Below are 20,246 nucleotides of genomic sequence, written 5' to 3'. Positions count from 1 at the left end.
ATCCTATGGTAATCCAAGAACAGGAGCTCACCCCAGGGTCAGCCTGGCTCTCTGGCTTCTTCCGGGGATTGTACTTGGAAGGGACTAACCCATGAGGGGTGGGCTTCTTCTTCTCTGTGATATTGATCATCCACTGCCTCTTCTATTTTATGTTTTCTTTTATCTCAATTTTTAAATTTTTATTTTAAAATATTTTATCTTTAAATAAAAGTAATGCTTTGCACACATGGCCACATGCACAATGTACAGAAGGGTATAAAATGACCCTCACTAAGCCCCTCTCCCCAAAGATAACCACTATTAACTTTTTTTTTCCTGGACCCTTTAGTGGGGAAACGGCTTCATACACCTGAATGTGTATATGCTCAAAAACAATTTACGAGCAATGTCCTGCATTGTTGTTTGCTTTTCACTTAGTAATAAATCTTTGCACATTGGTGTAGTCCATCCAAGCACCAGTGTTCCTGGGCTATTGCAAAATCCTCCTAGCTGATTTCCCTGCTTCTACCCAAGTTACTCTCTATAGTTCATTCCAGAGGGATCCTGCTAAAAGATAAATCAGATCATATACCTGTTTGTTCACAACTGTCCAGTGCCTTTGACTTGCTCTAAGAATGAAAGCTAAGCTTGCTATCACCAACCGCTTTCCTAAGTCCACCTCCTATGAACTGCTTGGTCATTTGTTGCAGTCATACTACTCATCTAGGCCAAACGTAGTCCTACCTCAGGACCTTTGCCCCTGCTACTCCTGCTTCCTGAGGTGTACTCATTTGTTTTCTGCCCCTCTTTGTATGGCAAGCTCTTGCTTATCATTCTTGTCTCATTTCAGATCACCTTCTCCCTGACCACCTGCTCTAAATCAGCCCCTATCACTGTTCTTCACATCCTCCTGCTTTCTTTTCCTTCACAGACCTTACTGCCATGGAACATTATGATATTCAGTTAGCTGTTTACTGGTTTGTTTCCTGGCCCCTCTGCCACACACACTGGAATATAAACTCCATGAGGAAAGCAGGGATTTCATCTGACTCTTCACCATTACATCCTCAGTGTCTAGACCAGTGGTTCTCAAGCTTGGATGTGCATCGGAATCACGTGGAGGGTTGATTAAAACACAGATTGCTGGGCCCCAACTCCAAAGCTTCTAATTCAGGAGGTCTGGAGTGGGCCTCGAAATGTGCACGGCTAGCAAGTTCCCAGATGACGGTGAAACTGCGTCCAGGAACCAAACTCTGAGAACCCTCAGTCTCGACAGTGCCTGGCCCCCGGTGGGTGTGCATATGTATTTGTCACATGAATGTATGAGTGTGCACCTGAGGGACTGCCACCTTCTTTGTCATGGCTTTTCCACTTCATTATTTACTTATATTTATGTCTGTAAGTCTCCTCAAATTCTTTGTGTCAAGAGGGTCCAAGTTTTGTCAGCTACTTTTAGAACACGATTTATCAGCTCCACCAGTTTGTCAGCAGATGAATAAAAACGTAACGTTTTATAGGCCCTGGGAGATCCATGGGAGTCCCATCTTGTTCTCTGCCTCAGTAAACCATGAGAACAAAAGGTGGGATGACTCTCACTTGACATGTGATGGACAATTTTGCCCAGAAGTAATCGCTCAGGCCTCCCCTGTAGTTGTTTAATAATTGTCACCTTGGCTTGGATTCTGCCTCGTGCTTTGGAACATACATACATAGTCTACCTGGACCCCAGGGTATGAAATGTAGGGAGTCCAATGGTTTTCCTGTGAGTCACAAAACCCCTGAGAATCTGACAAGATCTGTAACCCTTTTCCTGAACACACACACACACACACACACACACACACACCTTTTTTATGTTTAATTCCTGGAAGTTACAAGATACCCCAAGTCAAAATTCAAAACTCCTGATTTGTGAATTGTCTGTCTATGTGGCAAAAAACCAAAAACAACGTGGATCCTTAGTTTAGTATTTAAATTCCCGAGGAATCAGAAAGTTAAATGTAAGAAGACAAACCTTAGAGGAAAACATGAATTAATAAGATTAATAATCTTATTATTTATTTTAAATAAGGTACAAGCTAATAAAGACCCCCCCTGTAGAGGCACTCAGAGCCCCAATAAGATTTATAATCTTAGAAGGGAGAATGCTTTTTGGAGCAGGACTTGAAACCCAGAAATGAAAAGAGAATAGTGAGATCACTTCCATAACATTTTGAATAATCCACACAGGAAAGAGGGGAACAGAAATCCTCCCAGCTTAGACTCTGTGGAGAAATCTAAAGATCCCGTTTTTCCCATCTGTGTTCTTTCCACTTGGATTTTCTGGGTGGTCTGTGGCCGAGCAATGTGGGAGAAGACCTAAGCTTATCAGAGCAGATGGGGTGAGGCCACGTCCTTCAGGGAAGCCGTCACTGGGTTCATTATTTGATTAGCCATGGTTGGGTTTTTAAACAACTTTGAGATATAATTCATATACTGTATAGTTCACTCATTTAAAGTAAACAATTAAACGGTTTCAGTGTATTCACGTGGTTGTGCAGCCATCGCCGCTAATTTTAGAACAGTTTTGTCATCCCCAAAAAGAAACCCCATACTCATTAGCAAGTACTCCCCACACCGTGTTCCTGCCAGGCCTAGGCAACCAACAATGTACTTTATGTCTCTGTAGAATTGCCTGTTATGGCCGTTTCGTAGAAATGAAATCATACAGAATGGGTTTCTTTCCCTTCAAAAGCATAATGTCTCTGAGGTTCATCGGTGTTACAGCATGTTTCAGCACTTCATTCCTTTTTATCGCTGAGTAATATTTCATTGTGTGGATATGCCACATTTTATTTATCCATTCATTGGTGAATGGACTTTTGGCTTGTTTCCCTGTTTGGACTGTGATGAATGATGCTGCCATGGACATGTATAGTTTTTGTGAGAACATATATTTTCATTTCTGTTGGGTCTGACAGTGGTTTTCCTCTGAAAGACTTACCCAAAGAGTTTTACTTAGCCTGTATAATTCTTTTGGTTTTATTTATTTATTTTTTTACAGTAAACTCATGGAGAAGCGAGCAGGCTTGGATCCTAAGACCTCAGAGCTCTGTTACTCCCAGGCTAGGCCCTTCTCTGCTTCTAGGTAATCTGGGACCCGATCAGTCTTGCCGTGCCTCACTTATGAGGGCGCCAGGTCTCTGACCCTCCTGCAGGACATTGTGAGGATTAATGGCCTAAATCAAATAGGATCTGCTCTTGAGAAGATGCTGACCCATACGAATAGGTCAGTGTGTGTCACGGAAACTGCATACCCTCAAACCAAGGGCCTCGCTGACATCAGAGGTGACAGCATCAGACAAGAGGCCCGTGGCTGGTTGTTAGAGGCATAGGTAGTCCAAAAAAATACTCACCATAGTCTCAACATTTTGGTTTCCTTTGAGATCAGATTTTGTTGCTTTCCAAATCCTGCGAGCTACCCTGTGAGGGTAGAAACGTCAGGGCCATCTGCCCAATGATGGACAGCCAAAAGGGCAAGTTGAAATTCTAAAACCCACTTTCAGCTAACATTTCCTCAAAAGTACCTCCCTCTTCAGGGCCCCAGAGGCATCTCCTTTTGTGAAATCCATGCTCCCCTGAGCTTTGTGGCTTTGGGGTAGGCAAGTGTCTCTTTGCCCCTGGGTACAAACTAATAAGGACCCCCCTGTAGAGGCACTCAGAGCCCCAAGTGGCAGAAGGTGGGTCCAAAACACCCAAGCTCACTCATGCTCTTTGACCAGCCAACGGTGTTCCTTGGTCTTGAAAATCAGGCAGCCAGAAGCTCCCCTGATAAGTATGTAAATGCCAAATTTAATAGGAAATGAGATGGCAGGCATGCCTGGGTTCTAACTCCCACGTCACCGCTTAAGGGACAAGTAAGTTAATTCTCTGAGCCTCAGTTTCCCCATATGTTAAATGAGGGATAATGCCAATATTCGCCTTGTAGGGTCATTGTGAAGGTTACCTGAGATGATGCCTCTGAGGCTGCAGCATACAGCTAGAACTCAATTAATGTTTGCTATAATTATTACATTACTTTTGAAATCAGAATTTAGGACTTCACATAACCTAGCCATCCTCTCTCAGGTATTTAGGGAAGCTGGGTTTCTGTTGGTCACTTGGCACTTGCTATGTGTCAGACACCACAGAGCGGGCTAGGGATAAAATCCAGTTTCCCCCAGGAATGTAAAATTCAAGTTTTTTATAGGGTGCGAGATTGCAGAAAGGCTTGACGAGCCAGGGAAGGCCTCAGGGGAGGCAGCACTGAGGCTGGCCCTTGAAAGGCAGGGTGGGTTCACATCCACAGAGCAGAGGGAGACACAGGTGGACAAGGACAGGGGACCGAGGAAGGGAGATCTGTCTGCACACAGGCAAGGTTGGGGGCCTAGGTGGGTCTCGTCATGATGGGTCGTCTGGGCACTGAGCCCGAGAAAAGCCTTCTGGTTTCTTTTGCACTATGTGGGGGTCTCTCTAGGAATGAGATGCCATGGGGTCTTTCAGTCACTTCTTCTAATAACTATCCTTATTATGAGACTTTCTGTCACTGATTTTTGTGGACTATAAGAGGGAGGAGAAGTGATGTTGGAGGAGTTTTAAGTCTTCATCCAGACCATCACAAATATAGCAATGCACAGTGGCAGGCATTGTGTCCAGGCCCCTCCTCTAGGACTAGCACCTTGGTTATCTTTGGGGACCCAGCCCTTCATTCCTTCCAGTCTGTGTGGTTTGGGTGGGGATGACTACACCCCATGGCAAGGATGGCCACAGTGCCCACACTGGTTCAGTGAGATGCGACTCTGAGACTCTAGACTCTTGGGAAAAGGACATGCCTGTTCTTCTAGAGGGTGGCTTTGCCATTAGGGTGTCAGCCTGGAGTTGCTGGTGGCCATCTTGCCACTGCCTTAGGTGAGTCTTCCTGGGATACAATGACACGAGGATGCAGAGCCAAGAAACGGAGAGAGACAGAGTTGGGATGCTACCATCTGGGCACCTGGATCCCACCATACCACAGCCTTTTCAGTTACACAAGCAAACAAATTTCCTTCTTTTGGCACAAGTCTCTTCAAACCGGGTTTCAGTCTATTGTCGCTAAAAGAATCCTGCTTTGTTGGAGTGTCTTGCTCCCACCTACGTTTTGTGGGCTTCTTCTTAGCATAGGTATTTGTAGTCCATAGTCAGGGGGTGGCATGGTGTGTAACAAGGGTCAGTGGTACGCATTTGCTAGTGATGGCGACATCTGTACACATCCCCAGACAGGCAAAAGTACATGTCACGTGCTTGGGAGGGGAAGCCGAGACTCCAAAATTGCCTTGTCTTCTTTGTCCCTCGACTCGGCTTACAGAGCAATTCTCCCCAAACCCTGCATTTTATCCCTCTTGTTCTCAACCAAAGAAATGAGTTCTGGGATCTGTTAAGTATATTTTACAGGGTTCTAAGAAGTCAGGAAAAGGTGTGGAAGGAATGAGGAGAGAGGAAGATCTGCACATCTCACTTGTGGGTTTTTTTTCCCTTTTGTCCAATAATAAGGAATGAGCCGGCCTCCTTTTGTTTCCTATTTCATGCAGGGCTTTTTAAAACTAAGATGAACTCGACTGCAGTGGGATTTGTCTAATGGTTTCTTGGAAAACATCTTCTTGGATCTCAGCAAACATAATTCACTTGGTGGGAATCATTTCTCACTTCCCCGCTAAGAACTGGACCTACCCTGTTCTTTCTGGGAGCATATTAGCCTCAAAATGAGAGAAGAGAGTACAGGTATTTTAAGCTAGCATCCATCACACAGACTCAAGTCTGCCAGAGACCCAGATCAGGGAGGAGAAGAGGAAGAAGAGGGGCAGGGGAGAGCATTCATGCTGGACCCGAGCACGAAGTCTGTAGTCATGAGCCCCTCAGAGAAACGAAACGGATGCACTCACCTCTTTGCTTTGGCTCTGGGGCACTTTCTTTCTGGGGCGAGGCAGCCACAGCAGCCTACAGCGTCCCGGGTGACCTAACGGGAGTGCTGCAGGCAGGCCGCTGCAGGAGGAAGGGAGTTCCCATTCTCCATCAGAAGGGAGTGTCCTTCACCAAAAGGAGGCGATGCCCTTATTCCCCTGGAGTTGAGGCTGTTGGTTCCGCCTGTCCTCTCTCTCCTGCTCCCTCTCTGGTGTGAATGGAGCTCAAGGGAGTCCTGAGAGAAGAGCTGAGTGCAAAGCACACACCACACCCGCCCTGATACAGGTTGTTTTCCCAGCCCGGGAGAGCCAGGGGAGGGAGGCAGCCAGTGCACTGGGAGGCCACCCTCTCCGGGGCCCCCCACCAGTGCGGCTGATGCTGGTGTACCCATGGAAAGCCCAACGACAGGCACTTATGTATTTATTTCTCCCCTCTCATGTGATCTTATTTTTGGGCTGGATACAAAAGCTATTTGGGGGCTGGATAGCTGCCAGGTTAAAGGACCATTATCTTATCCAAGTTGTCTCCGTGCCTCTGTCTGAGCTAGTCTCTGTTGCCTCTCCCCGTATACGGCAGAACTGTGGGGATCTTACCGTGAACCTTACTTTTCATATATCCCAGCAGTTAGTTCCCATTACTAACTTTATGTCAACTAGCTTACCCCCATCCTGTGAGGTTTCACAGAGGACAAGTATAATGAACAATGCCATTACTATTATGTCTGAGGCTGGTGGACCTGTCACATAACCAACATACAACACTATCTTAGACATAGAGACCCTCTTATCAGCACTGGGGTGGGACCTTCAGACCTGGAAGGCGCTCAGGAGCAAAGTCAAGGAACAGAGTGAGGTTGTAACACTGAAGGGCCATGACTCCCCCCTCCCCCAACCGGATGGCTGCTTCCGCTTCTATCTCCAAGGGGTATAAAACTTAAAATGTTTAAATGGCTTGGTTTCTCACCTCTGAGTTTTCCTCTTCAGACATGAATGGAAAGTTTTGAAACACTCATGCCTGACAAACGTTGTATCATCATCTTCACGATCATCACTGTTATTTATTAAGCTCTTGCTAAATGCCATTCATGTGCTGAGCCCTTTTCCTGCGCTGGCTCATTTCTCCTCCCAGCAGCCCTCTGAGGAAGGTAGTCATGTTCCGATAGGACAGCAAGAGAAGCAGAGGCTGGGAAAGGTGAGCTGGCCAGGGAAAGACCCGAGCCACCCATCTGTCTGATTCCAGAGCAGGAGTTTTGGGCCGCTGTGCTTACTGTGTGCTGCAGCTATAAATTACCGAGATTTCACTATTGTTTTCATTTCCTAAGAGGAAAATAAAAAAACCTCACGGTGGATTCAGATGCATGACTTCACTCCTCAATTTCTTTCCTAATTCCAGTTCTTGAAACAGAGAGAGAAAAAGGTTTTCATCTGTTTACAGTCCTGGGCCCTGATTCTAGATACAGGATAGAGGAGTCTGGCCTCCATTCTCCTTGGAGCCTGTTTTCTATGAATAATTCACTGTGCGAACACAAACACGCCAGAGGGGACCCGGCTGGGCGGCCCACTACCCCTGAGATAGAGCCCCCGAGATCGAGTGGAACAGCTTGTCCAATACTGCCCCCTGCAGGCCTCTAGGCTGCATTACCCCCAGAGTGGCCGTCCAGACTTCACAAGGATTGTTTTTAGGGAACTGGTTCTTCTAGGCACACCTTCCTAAAACTGATTTGCCTAAGAAAGTGCCTGTGTTGGTAATAACCCTTCTGGAAAGTGTACCCCTCATTCCACAAATCTTACTAAGGTGCCATTACTCCAAATGTGAAAATCTCCAGCTCCAGGTCCCCAAACTGGAAACATCCTTTAATAATTTAATTCAGCTTCCTTTAATGATTAAGGTATTTTTCTTTTTTTAGTTTACTTATTTTTGTGTGTGAGAGAGAGAGTGCAAGCTGGGAAGGGGCAGAGAGAGACATGGAGACACAGAATCCAAAGCAGTCTCCAGACTCCAGGCTGTCAGCAAGAAGCCCAATGCGGGGCTCGAACACACAATAAGATCATGACCTGAGCCGAAGTTGGGCGCTCAACTGACTGAGCCACGCAGGTGCCCCAAGGTTGTTTTTTTTATTATTTAACAAAATTTGTTCCTTCTATTCCTTGAATTTGAGGGAAACTACTGTGAAAGTGAATCATAGGGAATCTCGGAAATAATAACAGATGAATAGGTATATTTAATTTTTTTTAACATTTGTTTATCATTGAGAGACAGAGAGAGACAGAGCATGAGCATGGGAGGGGCAGAGAGAGGGAGACACAGAATCTGAAACAGGCTCCAGGCTCTGAGCTGTCAGCACAGAACCCGACGCAGGGCTCGAATTCACGAGCCCCGAGATCATGACCTGAGCCAAAGTCGGACGCTTAACCTACTGAGCCACCCAGGCGCCCCGTGAATAGGTATATTTAAAGAATGATGTCGCAACTTAAGTTTTTAATTCCAATATTTACAATATGCTGGAAGGTATTATCTTGAAGCCCTATGAACCTAATGATGAGCATGTCACACATCAACTTTAAAATGTAGGTAGAGATGGCCTCGTTTTTCAAAATTGTTTCAGAAGTCACAGGAACAAAAACTGGCCGAAGCCTGTTGTACCTGGGGCTGGCCATTGCTGACTGGTAACAGATTGCTGTCCATCCATCCAAGAGAAGTGAGCACCTACTATATGTCAGGCATTGTTTTGGGCACTAGATAGAAACATGGTGAGCAAAAAGTTCCATGTTACATGCCAAATTTTTATTTGTGGCTGCCTCTAGAGAGTTGAGTGAGGCAAATAGCTTAATTTAATAATACTCATATCTAAAATTCATTTTGGATAAGTACTACTAAGGAGGAGCATTTGGTGAGTAGAGAAGGTATAAGGGAGATTGACAAATAATGAGGATTGACTTAAGTCATGAAGGAGATGTCGGGGAAATAACATCTGAACCAAGAATAATGCAGAATCTCCATGAAAACCCTTGTAATATGGGAGGATTGGCAGAAGTGTTTTTAGAAAGGGCCTTTGCCCCTAAACAAGTAAATCTGTGTTGTAAATCAATGTTTCTCAACTGGGACTCATTTCTTTCCCAGGGGACATTTGGCAATTTCTGCAGACATAGTCGGTTGCTGCGACTGGGGTTGTATCTAGTGGGTAGAGACCAGGGATCCTGCTGAACATTCTGCAATGTACAGGACAGCCCCCACATCAAAGCAGGCAGCCCTCAAAGTCAATAGTGCTGAGGTTGAGAAACCCTGTTGAAGAAGAGGGCAGGGCAGACCACACAAGTGTCTGTAGTAGATGTGGATTCATTTGTTCATTCATTCAACAAATACTTATTGAGTGCTCACTATGTTCAAGACACCATTCTGGGCATAATTGAGGCATACCAGGTACCCCTTAACCAAAATTGTCACCTCAAATGGCCTGCCCGGTTGTGTTTCTGTGATCCAGCCTAAAACCGTCACCGTTCAAATAGTGGCAAAACTGGTCTTACTGTCTGGAGAAAGAAGAGATAAAAATGTATGCGTATTATTAGCAAGTTGGTCCCTGAAGCATTGTTTGTAAATAGTGTAAACAACCTAAGTATCTGTCTATAAGGGAATGGTTACGTAATTCTAGTATATCCATATAATAGCGCCCAATAAAAAGGAAAGAAGCAAGTCTCCTTGAGGTGACACAGAAAATAACCATGAAGGTATTGATAACTGGAAAAAAATGGGAAATAGCACGTAGAGTATAATTGATGTGATTTTTGTTTTTAACTTTTTTAATGTTTATTTATTTTTTGAGAGAGAGACAGAGACAGAGTGTGAGTGGGAGAGGGGCAGAGAGAGAGGGAGACACAGAATCCAAAGAAGGCTCCAGGCTCCAAGCTGTCAGCACAGAGACTGACACAGGGCTTGAACTCACAAACTACAAGGTTATGACCTGAGCTGAAGTCAGACGCTTAACCGACTGAGCCATCCAGTCACCCTGATGTGATTTGTGTTTTTAAATTGGTTTATGTGTGTGTTTGCATATGCATGCAATTACTAAAGAAATTGTCACCAAATCCTACTAATGGCTCCCTCTAAGGAATGGAAAATAACTCTGGAACATGTTCATTGATAGTAACCCTCTACATAATTTCCTCCTTTCACATCATTTAGATTGTCTCCAGTTTATCCTCTTCATTACTACCAATATTCAACCACTCACCAACTTCTGGAGATCCTTCAACTTCTAGGACAATTCCCATTCCTTATTATTAAATACAAGGCCCTTCCAAACTTGCCTCTAGTCAGTCCTCATAGGCTGTTCTTGGGAGCTGCTCGCCCTTCCCAGCCTTGTTCCCACCCCCACCTCCCTGGAGCTTTGGGAGTCCCACGGTGGACTCGTGGGACTTCATCATGCCATATCCTTTCAAGACAAGCTCACCTCTGTGCCTGAAAAACAGTCCTCTTCTTTTTATACCTTTATTAGGATAGACTAGGTTATACTGTGGTTATAAATAATCCCCAAATTTCAGTGACTTAAAATAACAAAACTGTATTTCTTATTAATGGACATCAACCTGTCCATTTTCAGGTTGGCTAGGCAACTCTGCTCTGTATAATCCTTAATCAAGGACCCCGAGCTCAAGGAGGTCAAGGAACTCGTCCTCTGCATTCAGGAAAGAAAAAAGAGGTAATGTTTACTACTACTCTAGAACCTAGAAGCTATTTCTTTCCCCATTTCATTGACCAAAACAAATCCTATGACCACATCTTACATAAAATGAGATGGAGAATTTATTTTTTTAAATGTTTATTTATTTATTTTGAGAGAGAGAGAGCAGGGGAGGGACAGACAGAAAGGAAGAGAGAGAACCCCAAGCAGGCTCCCTGATACCAGTGCAGAACTGGAGGCGGGGCTCCATCCCACCAACTGCAAGATCACGACCCCAGCTGACGTCAAGAGTCAGACACTTAACCAACTGAGCCATCCAGGAGCCCCGATATAGAGAATTTCAATCCTATTATTTTCTTGGAAGGTAAGGAGTCCTAAATATTTGGGGAACCTGAATTCTATAAGTGTTAGGTATGATATTTTATGTAAGTCCATTAAGTCATTTGGTAATCGTGTTCAAATAATCTGTATCCTTATTCATTTACCTGCTCACTTCTTCCTGTGGTTTTGCCAATGTTAGCTTCATATTTTTGACTGTACGTTATAAGATGTGTGCAAGTTTTATAATCACTGTATCTTCCTTGTGAATTTGTTATGATGATATATCTTTCTTTAGCTGTAGTAATGTTTTTGCCTTAAAATATAGTTTGATATCAATGTATACTATTAATATAATTTTAATTAATATTTACATATTTTCCACCATTTACTTTCAACATTTTTAATTTTTTTTAATGTTTATTTACTTTCAAGAGAAACAGAGCGTGAGCGGGGTAAGGGAAGAGAGAGAGGAAGACACAGAATCCAAAGCAGGCTTCAGACTCTGAGCTGTCAGCACAGAGCCCGGCGTGGGGCTCAAACTCATGAACTATGAGATCATGACCTGAGCTTTAGTCAGACGCTCAACTGACTGAGCCACCCAGGCACCACTCAACATTTTTAAAATTAATGTTTATCTGTTTCTTATAGATAGCATGCATATCTTTTTATCCAGTTCGATACTCCTTGACTTTTTAAAAAAATTTTTAAAGTTTATTTATACATTTTGAGATAGAGAGAGAGAGAGAGAGAGAGAGAGCACAAATGGGGTAGGGGCAGAGAGAGAGGGAGAGAGAATTCCAAGCAGGCTCCACACTGTCAGTGCAGAGCCTGACATGGGGCTCGAACACATGAACTGTGAGATCATGACCTGAGCTGAGATCGAGAGTTAGACACTCAACTGACTGAGCCACCTAGGAGCCCTGATACTTTTTGACTTTTAATTGAAGTACTTTGTTCATTCACATTTGATGTAATTACTAATATATTTGGATTTAAACCTACCATCTTATTAAATACTTTCATTTGTCCCACATGTTCTATATTCTTTTTTTCCTCCTTTCTTGCTTGTTTTGGTGTGGTTGAATATTCTATCTTTCTGTCTATTACCTTGGAAATTATATACTTCTTTGACTATTCTTTAGAGGTTATCCTAGACCACAGTGTGTGTCATTAACTGAATCAAAGTCTAATGTTAATTGATATTTTTATCTTCTTCCACAGTAATACAAGGATCTTAGACCATTTTAATTTCATTCACCCCTTCATTCTGACTTATATATATATTTGTTATATATTTAAAAATTTTAAATCCCCAATGGACATTGTTAAGTTATTTGGTACAGTCTAATTCATTTGGATTCTTCAAATTAGCCTTTGCATTCTTCTTCATTTTTTCCTATATCTATAACCTGTCATTTAAAATTGTTTTCCTTCTGCTTAAAGAACACTCCTTTAGTATCTGCTGCTGGTAAAGAATCCCAAAGATTATCCTCATTTCATTTTTATGATTGCAGGCTGTTTTCTCTGGGTATGGAATTCTAGGTTTTCTATCAGTACTTTAAAGACATTTAAATTCTCCTAATTTCTAGCTGCTATTATTTCTGTTAAGAAGCAAGATAACAGTCTATTCTTTTTTTTTCCAAGTAATGTTAGTTGATTTTAACATTTTTATCCTCCTTGTCTTTGATTTTCATCTATTTTACCCTGATGTACCTAGGAGTGGCTTTCTTTTATTTATCCTGCTTGGGGTGTCCAGGTCTTCTGGAATCTTGGCAATTTCCCAGCTATTTTTACTTTCACATATTGCTGCTGTTTTAATTTCTCTCTCATCACCTCCTAGAACGTCGGCCTTCACTTTATCTTCCATATCTCTTCTTCTCTCACCATATTTTCCATCCTTTTGTCTTTCCGTGTCTTGTCCTGATGTTTTCTTCTAACCTACTGCCCAGTTTATCCATTCTCCCTTCAACGGTGTCTAGTCAGTGGTTAAACTCATCCTCTGAGCTCTTTTGTTATTTATTATGCTGTCCAATTGTACATTCCTGTTTGGTTATTTTACAAATCATCATTGTCTTTTTTTTTTAAGTTTCTAATTCTCTGCCAGAATTTTTAATATTTTATCTCCTTTGCATAGTCTGTCTGATAACTCTAGTAACTGCAGTTTTCTGGCTTGTTATGGTAGTTGTTTCTGCTGGATCTCATTCATATTATTTCCTTATATATCTGGTTAGTTTCATGTGTGCAGAAATTGTGTGTGAAAAATTATTGGTAGAAGTTACACGAGACAGTATGGTGTTATATTCCTCCAGAGAGTATTTACATTTGCTTCTGCTAGGTACTTGGGGACACTAGCAATCTAGGATCACCTTAATCCAATTTGAAGAATTAAGCTCATTGGCAGCTGAGCTGAACCCCTGCACAATGTGGTCTATCTCCTATTCATCCAGTCTTAAGGTGCAATCCATATGGCCCCTAGCCTAAAATGGGGAATTACAGGCACTCCTCTCCTTTGATGGGCACTGGATTCCAAGTTTCATCCCCTTACTGTGCAAAACTGCTTACTATGCAAAACTGCCTACATGCAAAACTGCCTACAAAGAAGCATCTGAGCTTCTCAGTTGTCTCTTCCAGAAGCAGCAAATATCCCAAGGGGGAGAAGATGGTTTTTGGGTTTGCCTCCCTAAATGCCTGTCTTTTCCCAGATCTTGGTTTGGCACCTCTTTATTGTCTTTTTAATTGTTTGATGCTTTCAGGTTGATTTTATTTTTATTTTGTCCAGCCTTTGTAATTGTCCTCAGCAGGAGAGTAGGCCCCAACTATCTAGTCTGCTGTTTCCAGATGGTAGGAAATATAAATGCAGGAAGCAGGCCAGGTATATGTGCACGTGCACACCTTATGTGAGTGGTGGACACTGGGGTTAACCAGAGAGCATGAGTCTTTTTTGCCTTATAGAAGTGAGAGTCTCATGTTGCCAGATTTTTCAAATTTTTTTTTTCAAAAGAAGTAGGAACTGCAAGCTTTTTAAATGTGAAATCACAATTTTCAATGGTGGCTACAAAAAAAAAATTAACTCTCAAGAAACCAAAGAAGACACATTTGCAGTTCAAATCCAGCCCATAGGACACCAGTTTGAAATATCTGAACTACAGGATGTGTTGATGGGATAAGGAGGGTTAAAGGTGGTCATCTTTCACTATTAACCTTAGCCTCCAGTAGTCCAGGCTGCCTTGAATAAACCCCAGTCCCTCATATCAAAAAAAAAAAAAAAAAAGTTTGAAATAAATTTGTGTCTTTACTGAGATGTCTTAAAAATGCCAACCAGGAGGATAGGGTCTATTCATAACACCAACAAGGCTTCTGGAAAATCTCCTCTCATCTCTCTTCCAAATCCTTCTCATGATAGCCCACCAGGTACGCCAATCCCCTTTAACTTATCTCTTGAATTCCCCTCAGTTCATCTCATCTCTGGCTCTCCGCTCCTTTATCCTCCCTCTTACCTTCTGATCTATTCTGCTTTCCCTTGCAGGTAATTCCCTGCCTTTTCTCTGGTGGGCTCACCAAGCCACCCACGCTCACAGCACTGCGTGACTCAGAATCCCTTCCAGCATTTTCCTATATTCCACACAAGAAAGGCTCCAAAACCTAGCTGCCAAGACTAAATCCTCCGTCACAGGAAGTGGGGGTGGGGAGCCAGGATGCTGTAAATACTCTAAAATCTGTATTTTTTTCCCTGTCCCATCAGCTCTGCCATCTGGGATGGGGTGAAGCCAGGACGCGATGTCATTTGCAGAGGAAGCAGAGCCCGTTTCCGGGATGCTTTGGCACCAGGTTGAGTTTTCAGATGCCTGCCTTGTCACTTACCTCCTACTGAAAGGACAGGGCCCCCACCCATGCCACCACCCCTCTCGCAAATGGGGAGAGAGAAGCCAGAAGGAAGAGAAATCGAATGTGGACTTTTCCTGATTTGCCTCATAGTAGAAAGTTAGCAAAGCATGTAAGTATTTGATAAAAATAGCGTCTGTTAAGCCTGGGACTCAAGCTGGAGATGCATGGAAATGAAATTTATTCCTTCCTTGAGTGTTCCCCTACTAGGATAACAATTCTGTCTCCCTCATTAATGACAGAGGCTTAAGATGCTGCTTTCTGTGACCAAAACGCCTCTCTTTCCCAGGGCTGAAGGTGGAGGAGGTGCTGGCCGAATTGAGGAAAGATACCAGGCTGTGAAGCCCCCTCTGGCCAGTCGGGTGTGGCTCTACCATCGTCACACCCACCCTTGACTTTGAGACATGGTGTCAAGGGCCCCACCAGCCTGTGAGATGGGGGAGCTGGGAGAAGGTTTTCCAGACTAGGCAGTGTCGCTGGCTCATAGAAACCTAACTGATAACCATACCTTTGTAGTATTATTACTCTCCCCGAGGGAGGCCTCTGGCCAGGCAGCCCTCGGTAAAAGGGCAGAGAAAACAGAGGCTGATGTCCTCTCCTTCATAAAGCAGCTCCTCACGGTGCCTGGGGCTTTCACATTTTCCTCGTGCTACCGAGGACATGCAGAGGTGTCCCCCTCAGCTCGGGATGGGAACGCCAGATTGGGCCTTCCTCAAAGCACGTGCTAGAGCCCACTGAACTCTCCTGGTGACCGTCATGCATGTCACCCGTTCTTCGGGGTCCTGCTTGAGACCTATGGTCCTTTACTGAAAAACAAAGCTGAGCCAAGCTAACAGCAGACGAGAACAAGTGATCAAGTGGCCCCTGTTAAATGACCTGGGTTTTTAATGGGCTTTTTTTGTGTGTGTTTGTTTCAATTGTGTTGGGGTGCCTATCTGGCTCAGTCAGCAGAACATGTGACTCGATCTTGGGGTTGTGAGTTCAAGCCCCACGTTGGGTGGAGGGATTATTTAAAAACAAAATCTTTGGGGCGCCTGGGTGGCTCAGTCAGTTAAGCGTCCAACTTCAGCTTAGGTCACGATCTCATGGTCTGTGGGTTCGAGCCCCGCATACGGCCCTGTGCTGACAGCTTGGAGCCTGGAGCCTGCTTTGGATTCTGTGTCTCCCTCTCTCTCTGCCCCTCCCCTGCTGGCTCTCTCTCTCTCTCTCTCAAAAATAAATAAAAACATTAAAAAAATTTAAAAACAAAATCTTTAAAAAACATTTTAAAAATTATGCTAAAGTGTATGTAACATAAAATTTGACTTTTTAGCCATTTTCAAGTGTGCGGTTCAGTGGCGTTAAGTACATTCATGTTATTGTGCAACTATCACTACCCTCCATCTCCAGAACTCTTTCCATCTTTTTTTTTAGTTTAAATGTATTTATTTTCAGACAACCTACATGGTATGTTTTTTCTTTTAAAAAATTTTTTTAATGTGTATTTACTTTTGAGAGAAAGAGGGAGAGAGACGGAGGTGTGAGCAGAGGAGGGGCAGAGAGAGGCAGTCACAGAATCCGAAGCAGCCTCCAGGCTCCGAGCTGTCAGCACAGAGCCCGACTTGGGGCTCGAACCCACGAACCGCAAGATCATGACCTGAGCTAAAGTCAGACGCGTAACCGACTGAGCCACCCAGGCGCCCCATGATTTTTTTTTTCTTAAAAACAATTCCTCTACTCCAAATAAATCAAGGTGAAAATGAATGAAGAGCTCAAGATGACATCACCCACTTTTCGAAGTCCTGGTAGCATGGATCAAAAGCAGCAGCAGTGATGACACCAGGTGACAGATCTAAAGTAATAGCCAAACTTGTTAACATTTTTCCATTTCTAAACTGTCCTAAGAGAAAGTCGTACAAGGAGCCACACCATCCTCACCGCCGTAGTCCAGCCGGGCAACGCTGCCATCTGGCTTCGTGTTTCCGCCAATAAACAGCCGGTGGTTTTTGCAGTTAGCCAAGATACGCTTGATTTGGATTCATCAAAGGTTTATTTACTCTTCCTGGTCTCTGGTCTTCAAGTTTGCCTTTGGTTGGGTCCATGTGGTCTTTGATGAACTTCCTGTAGGCTTCTTTTGTGAAGCTGGTTTACTGCAAGTGATAGTTCGTTGATAATATCAACACCGACGATTGCTTTTGGTACCTTCGTTCTCTGGGTCTTTAGGAGAGGCAACGCCATAAATGAGTGAGTCACCAGCGGTACATCTGTCCTCCTGACCATCTTCTCCTCCACCTCCAGGGGCTGCCCACCCTTGATCTCCCAGGTCTTGACGTCTGAGGACTTACCATCATGGTTGATGAGGTCGCAATACATGATCACAGTGGCAGGTGGAGACAGCCAAGTGGGGCTTTGGGTGAGCAGGAGCCGGGAGCCTGGAGGGAGTGGTGCAGCCTGAGCAGTGCTCCACTGGGGAGGAAAGCAGGGAGCAGGCAGAAAAGCAGAGGCTCTTTTTATCTTGCAAAACAGAAACTCCATGCCCTTAGACAACAATTTCCCATCGCTCCCTCCCCTTGGCCCCTGGCAAACATCAGTCTGCTTTCTGTCTCTATAATCTTGACTATTGTATGCACCTCATATGAGTGGAAACATACGGTATTTGGGCTTTTGTGACTGCCTTCTCTCACTTAGCATAATGTCCTCAAGTTTCATCCATGTTGTAACATGTATCAACATTTTCTTCCCTTTTTTATTTAAAAATATTTTTTAAGGTTTTATTTATTTTAGAGAGAGAGAGAGAGGCAGAGGGTGAGTGGGGGAGGGGCAGAGGGAGAGGGAGACACAGAATCCCAAGCAGGGTCCAGACTCTGAGCTATCAGCACAGAGCCCTGTGCAGAGCTGAAACCCATGAACCGTGAGATCATGACCTGAGCCTAAGCCTGTCATCTAACTGACTGAGCCACCCAGGCATCCCAACATTTCCTTCCTTTTTAAGGCTGACTACTATTCTATTGTATGTATAAACCAAGTTTTGTGCATCCGTTGATCCATCAATAGATATCTGGATTGCTTTTACTTTCTGGCTATTGTGAATAACGCTACAATGAACATAGATGAACAAGACTGTTTTGACCTGTTTGTATTTTCACAGGACTCTTCAGGAAGATAATTCAAATGGCGGGATATTTTGAGAACCCAAGAAAGCCGGTGAGAGTTGTTTTAGATGGAGACTTAGTGTCCCTTGCATCAAACCATGTCACCTGCATACGGGACTGCCCCCGGATACATGTATTTTGCATTTCCTCACTGAAAAGGGTTCAAAGTAATGCCGAGTGGGAAGAAAATGTATAAACAATTAACTTCCCAAGCCACTTGGCCATGGGAATTTTGACAGTGGGTATTTTTATCAGGCAGTGACACTGGGAGGTGACAGAATGATGCAGGCACAAAAAGGCTTTGGCATTAAACCTGGCAGACATGTCTCCCCCACATGGGTTCCAAACACCTTCTTATCCTGACTCTCCAGGGTCCCTGTTGATTCCCACTTACCCCTCCCTGAGCTCTCCAGTGTCTTCTTCACTTAACCCCCTTCTGCACTGCCACATGCTCAAGTCTTTTACAAAACAAAAGCGCAAGACAAAAGCACAACCCCTCCTTTGAGCCCTGTCTTTCACCTTCCACCCTCTCTCTCTCTCTCCTTCTGTCTCTGCCCTCCCCACCCCCCCACCCCCCAAGCCTGTCTTCACCATCCCCTTTCATATCCCACTTCACTTCACTCCTTAATCCACTCTGCTCTGGCTTCTGCCTCTGTGCTCTTCTTCCTCTGGGTTCTGATGGGACTTGCTGGGTCTCCTGGTCTGAGCTTGTGATGGACCGGAGTCTCAGCCTCCTGTTCAAGGCACCAAGGGCCCAGCATCCTGAGAAGCCTTGGCATATAGCTTCAGAGGCAGTCCCTAAAATACCAAGAATACTTATTTTTCCCCATGAAGGTGTATGGTAACCCAGGTAAAGGGTATGATCTATGGAACTATATCCTTACAAACTCAGGAACAATCTTTGCGAAACATCTTTCAGACAGTGGAGCCTAGAGGCGAGGAGAGCTGCTCTATCATCAAACATACCTGGAGAGACCCCCAACTCTGTCAGTTGCTACCTGGGAGACTATGGGCAAATTACTTCAACTCTCTGTGCCTCCTCACCTCAGCTTGAAAATGGCCATCGCAATAGCACATATGTCAGGGGACTATTGGAAAAAATGAGTAAGACAATGCGTGTCTTGTGCTGAGCGTAGTGCGTGGCTCATAGGAACCATTTCGTAAGGATTCACTCTCATCACTACTTTTTATGGGTGTAAGTTGACCTCAGTATCTAAGTCCATCTTGATTTTCATCTTGTAAAAGGTGAATGAACACATGTGATAAGGCTAAGAGGTGTATTGCAAAACTCTAGAGAATCACTCGTTTCCTGAGTGATCAGAAACTTTTAAAAGGGACAGCGTGAGAAACTACAGGGAGAAACCTTGCATGGGGGCGCAAAAAAAGGCAGCATTCTCACATGAGGATGAACATTCCTAGATGTCAGGAGATAAACCAGAAGGCACAAGAGCATGACGAACATGTGCCTGTGTGGTTAGCATCAGATAAGATGAAACATCTCTGTTATGCAAGTACAAACACAGACTGTGTGGGGAAACAGCCACTGGAAAAGCTATCAGAACTAAAATTAGACAGTAGTCAACAGTCTGGCCACCAGAGGAGGCATCTACTGTGATAAGACTGTAGACCTCGTTTTAAAATAAGTAGAGATATTTCAGGAACAGATTGTAGAGTACATGAATAGGTATGTGAGTCTGACAAAATGGCTGAAGCGCAGGCAGAAACTGAAGGACATTGAAGTGAAATTGGCACATGTTATTCTACAAATAAAGGCTCGAAGACAGCTGAGCAGAGAGTCTGGGCTTGTGCCTTCCAGAGGGGCAGCCAGTAGCACGGGTGGCTCTTGGGTACTTGAAACATAGCTAGTGGAAATTGAGGAAGTGCTTTATTGAAGTGTGAAATACACACAGATTTCAGAGACCAAGTACCAGACATAGAAAGAACGTAAACTCTATTAACAATTTTAAAAATATTGATCACATGTTAAAATGATCACAGTTGGGATATAAATGCTGAGCTAAATAAGATATACTAAAATTAATTTTACCATTTCTTTTTCTTTGTAAACGTGGCTTCTTTAAAATGTAAAAATATGCACACGGGTCCTACTTGTGACTTGCTTTATATTTTTCTTGGGCTGTGGTGGTCTGGATACCCCTTTATTCCCCTTGTGCCATGCATAGCCACACTGGTAGTAACCATGACCTTGGGCAAGAACTGAAGGGGGTAATTTATTTAAAAATTTTTTTAAAGATTTTATTTAAAAACTGGTGTAGTTTACGGTGTGATATTAGTTTCAG

The 20,246-nt window shown here is 43.8% G+C and overlaps 1 long non-coding RNA gene and 1 pseudogene across 1 annotated transcript; one reads left to right on the top strand and one right to left on the bottom strand.

The window, feature by feature from the left end:
• The first annotated feature begins 474 nt into the window (after nt 1-474).
• LOC109252231 (uncharacterized) lies at nt 475-15,835 on the top strand. Its single transcript, XR_002073896.2, has 4 exons — nt 475-1,268; nt 3,023-3,106; nt 10,532-10,630; nt 14,676-15,835. It is a non-coding gene; the product is annotated as an uncharacterized LOC109252231 (long non-coding RNA).
• A 676-nt stretch (nt 15,836-16,511) lies between these two features.
• On the bottom strand, nt 16,512-19,010 carry LOC109252093 (translationally-controlled tumor protein-like; annotated as a pseudogene).
• Nucleotides 19,011-20,246: the final 1,236 nt, after the last annotated feature.

The sequence above is a fragment of the Panthera pardus genome, unplaced genomic scaffold, assembly GCF_024362965.1.
Source record: "Panthera pardus isolate Hobbes unplaced genomic scaffold, ASM2436296v1 HiC_scaffold_2, whole genome shotgun sequence".
Classification (NCBI taxonomy): domain Eukaryota; kingdom Metazoa; phylum Chordata; class Mammalia; order Carnivora; family Felidae; genus Panthera; species Panthera pardus.
The sequence above is the reverse complement of the archived record's forward strand: the minus strand, read 5'-3'. Positions and strand labels throughout refer to the sequence as shown.